We start from the raw sequence: 6,550 nt of genomic DNA on the forward strand, positions 1-6,550 counted from the left end.
ACCACAAATGCAATGGAACCATACAACAACTAAGCACCCGCAACTAAGGACTCTGGGAGCGACCCACAAATACTTAACTCAAAGATCGATGGCGTCACCAGGAAGGCCCGTCAATCGTCTCGCTGTACCAAGGTCTACGCCAGGCGCCAAAACAGGTCTACAGTCAGGGCAGCAGTCCGTCGCAGCCGTCAGGAGGCGGGAATCTTCGCGGGAAAAGTCGTCGGGCCACTTGTTTCGACAACAGGATCGATGAAGCGGGGTGCACCTTCCCTCGGAGATTTCACACGAAGTTCCTCACGATCGTCGGGCTTGGACCGGTACCATTGATGCAGGCCCACGTTGGGCGCCAACTGAAGGACTGGGTTTTATTAAGACCCAGCGGTGCCAGGGGACAACACCTGAAACCTTCGTGGGTAACCTGTTCCGGCGTACCAAATGACAGAGACACGGGACACTTCCTTCGGCGTCAAAGATTCGAGGTTTATTACTGCAGGGAAAAACAGAAGTCACGAGAAGTACAACACGTGTAAGTTCTGGGAGACTGCTTCAAATTGATGATGTGGGTCGCTCCTTTTATACACATTTCTCTCATAGGTTAACATGGTACACAAAGGATTACAACTTGGTTCCCATCATAAACCACATGGAGGTTGCTTTCATGCTTTCAGGGCCCGGAACATAAGTACGGAAACATTTGGTGGTTCCCAACTGTAAAAACCCATCTTCCCACCATTAATACATTCCAATCAGCAATAAACAGATCGAAGAAGGAACAGGAACAGGTGTAGAGGAAGACAGAAACAGTGGGGAGATCGGAAAGGGTGTAAAAGAGGTGGTATCGGGAAACACGAGTTGCAAGCATCAAAGGGACGCGCCTAATGAGATGCACGGCTGAGACAATAGACCGGCACGGCAAGATGAGCCTCGAGCGGGGCCATCTGCCTTACAGTATCATCCCCCTCATCATAAAGACACTTTCAAAGGAAACGTGTCTTCCACAAGAGTCTTGGGAATCCCAGGGTCGCGAAGCGGACAGCGTCCGTTCGCTGGCTACTTGAGGGCAAGGGACAAAATGGATGCCGTATCTAAGATGGAACCCGTGGGTAAAGATATAGAAACCCACGAAACAGACGAACGGTTTAGGATAGTACAGCGAAACTGCGTACACCCACTAAACTCGTCATTTGCGGTTCATAGATACCAGACTCGACCATATTCGTGCGAGTCGAAAACACCACTTACGATCGTCACGGAACCTCAGCGGCTCCGGTGAATCCTATTGGATAATCGTTCTGGAAAATTGTATTACTGCCTCCCATTTAATTACAGGTATGTCAAGTATTCCTTTATTGGTATCATCAGAGGGATGGCTGTTGTTTCATGTTTTGACTCCCTTACCAATTCTGTTGTTTTGAGACACCTGCCAGCCCTAGTTTGCAATATTGGAACTTGTGTTCCGCGTTATTTTGCTCGACAAGCAGTTTAAACTCATTTAGACATGAACATCTATGACGGTGGAGTCTATCCACCAGCGTCAAAATTTTAGGTACTCCTCTTACCTTGACTCACCAGATTAGACATAGTCTTTCACTAAATAATCTGGTTGTTTTTAATCAACAGTGAAATATAGTACTCTCACTGGCTGTTCTTTCTCCTCTGTAGCATTGTGAATAAATCACGCCGTGATCGACATGTGACCTACGCACAGTCCATCACTATTCCACGTCCTGAGCCCAGTCGGGCCACGACTCCATGGTAATTTAATTCACCTTAAGTTGTTTATGTAATTTTCCTCATGGTCTAAATCAATTGACCATGTTGTAACAGTTTAATAATAAAAACACACTCATTAATTCTATTATCAATTTATCTGACAGGTTGCCCCTCACTCTCCCTTGTCTTTGTCCTGATGAAGACCCCACTCAAGGACTGAACCTAGCCTACATACAGGGGTCGAAACGTCGACAGCTTTCTCTTGAAACTTCCGGCACAAGCCCTTTATAGCTTCTAATTGACTGTGTGTCCGTTGAAAGTTTACCTGTTCAGTTAGTTACCATTGTGTGCCCTGATTTCCGGCATATGTATCTTTATTAATTTGAATTTGCTGGAAATTTTTGTACCTGTCACTTGCCTTCTTAACTGTGCTCATTCCTTCTTTACACTCCCTAAAGCACTCCCCCTCCCTTTCCCTTTCCACTTTGGGGCTTTTACAAGATCGTTTTGATTAAGTTACTACCGAGGTATTGCTAATAAATTACAGTACCTGGATTGCATCTTTCCCCTTTTGAAATCATTTTTTCTATGAAAGTGTATAAATCATAATTGTTGGTTTCACAACACAACACGTTTTCTCTTGCGGGGATCCCTTTCACATGTACCAGATATCGCCCAGGTCCCCGCGACTGCATGGGTTCAACTCCCCTCTTTGTAATGTCCTCTGAGCAGGTGCTGACCTGCGAGGTTTCCTCAGTTCTAATTTAATTTAGATACACCATGGTGGAAACTGAATTATTGTCCTATACAGAGGAGTATATTAATCAGCTAACCAAGGATCTGTCGAGTACCTTTTTATCTACCACTGTTCCCATAATTGACCTCTCCCTAAATGATAAAATCTCTCGATTGGAGCGATTAGAGAAAAAACTAATCAGAACACGATTACACGGACATCTATTCACAAAATATCTCCAGGAAAACATAATACCGGTTGGTTTACAAATCAAGATTGAACCGGCCATCTTTGTTGATGTGCCCAAGTTCAAAGAGGGTTTCAGCTACGTGGCGAATAATTGCTCCCGGCACTGGATGGTACTGGGGGTCGAGACTGCTGCGGAACAAGTTGTCTCTTTGAGCAAGGAAATTGCTGACCTTAAAGCAGAGATCTTGGGTGATAACACCCTCACTAAAGCCAAGGAAGCTGTGGATAACCTAGAGGCCACCATCAAAGAATTTGATATCACAGCCCAAACTAAGAAATTGGAAAAGCTCGCAAGAGACCTGAGACTTTTTGACAAAAAAACTGTGTACCCATATTTCCAGCCTGACTACTACAAGCAGGATAATCAGGGCCGTTTCACAAACCGCACTCGCGGTGGCTATAGAGGAAGACGCAATTTTACAACGTTTTCGGACTCCTCTTACAGCTCTGGCAGTGACGTAGAAGCAGGACCAAGTACCTCCTACAATTATCCGCCCCAAGAGCTTGGGTACCAACAGTTTCCTCCTCAATTTCAGCAGCCTTTTTTAGACCAAGGCCGCGGCCAATGGCGGCCCCCACGAGGTCGTGGCAACTCTTGGATGAGAGGTCAAGCACGAGGTCAACAACAACCAAATCCTGGCGGTTGGGAAGGCAACAGAGGCAAACAGCAGAAACGAGTAACATTCCATCCCGAAGTCCACGGAGAAATCTCCACCAGGAGAAATCTCCACCAGGAGAAATACTTACAGGTGGTGAACCACGTATCTTCCCAAGATCAGACTCTGTCACCCATCACATCAGACCACACTGAACCATCTCTCAATCCTGTGATTAACATCTCTCACCACAATCTAGATGAAGATGAGACCAAAGTCCTGAGTAGAGGCCTCTCTTATGTCCCCACTGCTCCACCCAATAAATTCCTGCTCAAAACTGAACTATACAGATTTTTTCGAAAAATCAGGCTAAGATATTACTTTCGGAACCAGACTACAAGACAACGCAGTTCCATCACAGGCCTCAGAGAACCATCTACTTTCTTCCCACCGACTTATGCCATGAGCCACAAGATCTTGGCTTTTGAAGAAATTGTGACCTCTGCAGTAGACCGAGCACTGGACCAACGTAAATTTGTTAAATCGAATCTGCCCAAAAAGGAGAAATTGGCATTGACAGAGCTGTGCAATAACAAAGAAGTCGTCATCAAGCCCGCCGACAAAGGCGGGGCAATTGTCATCCAGGACCTTGGCAAATATAAAGATGAGATCTATAGACAATTGTCAAATGGAGTAAGTTACCAGCTACTACCCAATGACCCCTCACGCGATTTGGCAACCACTATTCTGGAAGCTACTCAAAAAGGATTGGATGCGGGCTTTCTTAGCGAGCTGGAATTTAAATTCCTCAATCAAAAATGTCCTCGACTTGCCACTATATATACCTTACCTAAGGTACATAAGAGCCTTGAGAGCCCACCCGGCCGCCCAATTGTATCTGGGTGCGGGTCCATGTTAGAACCGTTGTGTAAATACGTGGACTTTTTCTTGAAACCTATTGCTCTCAACACCAAGGCGTATCTTCGTGATACCACGCAAACTATCAACCTCATTGATGAAAGGCCATTCAACCCAGATAACCAACTTCTGGTGACTTGCGATATTGTTTCGCCTTACACGAGCATCCCTCAAATCGATGCATTGGAAGTTATGAGACAAGCCTTAGACAAGCGACCTGTACCTGTCCAGGTCTCAACTGATTTTATAATTGATTTGCTGAGCATCGCCATGCAACAGAACTTCTTCATCTTTCAAGACAACTTCTACTTACAGGGGGTAGCCATGGGGGCTACCTTCGCTCCAAATCTGGCCATCATTTTTATGGATCATTTCGAACACCAATTCATTTTCTCCACTTTCACAGCAGTCTGACCGTTTGGGTAAGATACATAGATGATGTGCTTTGTATTTGGGATGGAAGTAAGGAACTCCTTTCGGAGTTTCATGTGTGGCTTAATTCCAGAAACCCCCACATTCAGTTCACAATGGACTCCAGTAATGAGAAAATTCCTTTCCTAGACATCTCGATCTATGTGGAAGACAATCGTCTACTAACCACCCTATTCAGGAAACCAACGGAGCGAAATTCCTTACTACAATATGGAAGTCACCATCCTCGAGGGCTAAAAGACAACCCCCCAGTCAGCCAATTTCTCAGGATTAGGAGAAATTGCTCCACTCGTGGAAACTATATCCAAGAATCTGAGATCTTAAGTGAACGCCTCATCTCAAGAGGTTATCCGTCTAAAATGGTGAGATGTGCCAGGAAACGAGCATGGTATAATCCACGCGATATTCTGCTAAATCCGGACAACAGGGACCAATCGGAAATGGATTGTATCATTTGTCTAACTACCTTCTCCACACGGAGTAATGAAGTAAAACGGATCATTAATAAGAACTGGTCCATCGTGTCAGATGAGATCAAACAGACGCAGTTTCCTCTCCGTTCCTTCAAGAGGCCCAAAAATATTCGAGACATGGTGGTCCACTCATATTTGGAACCTGCGAGTCAACCCACCCTCACAAGTATGTGAGATCTGCCTCCAGTGTTGGGACACTACAGATGTGGGACATGTACTGCATGCGAGACCACCATGCAGATTAAGATTTTTGTTCATGGCGGACGGTCTTACAGCTTAAAACATCATACAAATTGCAACTCAAGCTGTGTGATCTATATTATTCTATGCCCTTGTGGACAGACATATGTGGGACAAACACAACAGAAAATTAAGTCACGCATATCGTCCCACTGTAGTAGGCTACGCTGCAATGTGGTTGGTGCCCCGCTAGTGGAACACTGGCAAAAGGCTGGGCATGCTGTCTCAGAACTGAGATGGTTTGTGATTGAAAAAGTCTCTCTGCGGAGAAGAGGAGGTAACATATTGACTGTACTTTATACCCGTGAATCCAAATGGATGTCCCTCCTAGACTCAATTAGGAATGGCCTCAATGAACAAGAAGGCAGTCTAGCACAGTTGGCAGCCCTGGGTTAGTTAGGCACTGATGGTCTTTCCTGCTAAGACGTGTTTGATAATGACTCCTGTCTCTGCACCACTCCAATCAAGCCCTTCACTTATCAAGTCATCCTTTGCAAGCTTTATGCTTGAGAACTGACTATGTATTATGGTTCATGTGATTGTTTACATCATGTTAGTATATTGTTATTGACCTTGGTCCCCCGAAATTCAACAGCCCGTCTTCAACCTCATGCTTGAGAGTTGCACGGCTAATGTCAGTCTTGTTATCTTTACATATGTTTTTGACTAATTCTGTAATCCACTTTGTTTTCTTCATAACATTAAATACATACCATCATTTATGCCACCGGGCTGCTCCTCTCAAAACACAGCTATCCGTCTTCAACCTCATGTTGGTGAGTTGCACGGACACTGTTATTTCTATTACTATTCGACTTTCTCCTACATACTAATTTTCTAAACCACTATAATACTATTTTAATGATTTGCTGAATATTATGATCCACTCGTATGTCGTATACACTATGGGTTCCATTACCCCAAATGCTTCGCCCTATTTTGCTACACAGCCGCCTTCAACCTCATGTTGGAGAGTTGCGCGGGTCTTTTCAAAAAAAGGTCTATGATTTTATATTTAACAATAAATGTAACAATGATAGAAACAATTGTTGAGTGAATTCCTGTTTATGTTCCCTGACGACTACGTTAGTATACTAAGTAACTCTTCTATTTCCATCACGGGGCGGCGTTCTAATATTGACCCCTCCTCTGGAACTCCGCGTAGTTGGAGTCACGGAGTTACTGTCTACGGA

The 6,550-nt window shown here is 44.6% G+C and overlaps 1 pseudogene; it reads left to right on the top strand.

Moving 5' to 3' along the window:
- The first annotated feature begins 3,263 nt into the window (after positions 1 to 3,263).
- LOC147725991 (uncharacterized) lies at positions 3,264 to 4,626 on the top strand (annotated as a pseudogene).
- The last annotated feature ends 1,924 nt before the right edge of the window (positions 4,627 to 6,550 follow it).

Source organism: Lissotriton vulgaris, chromosome 3_1, assembly GCF_964263255.1.
Source record: "Lissotriton vulgaris chromosome 3_1, aLisVul1.2, whole genome shotgun sequence".
In the NCBI taxonomy this organism is placed as follows: Eukaryota; Metazoa; Chordata; class Amphibia; order Caudata; family Salamandridae; genus Lissotriton; species Lissotriton vulgaris.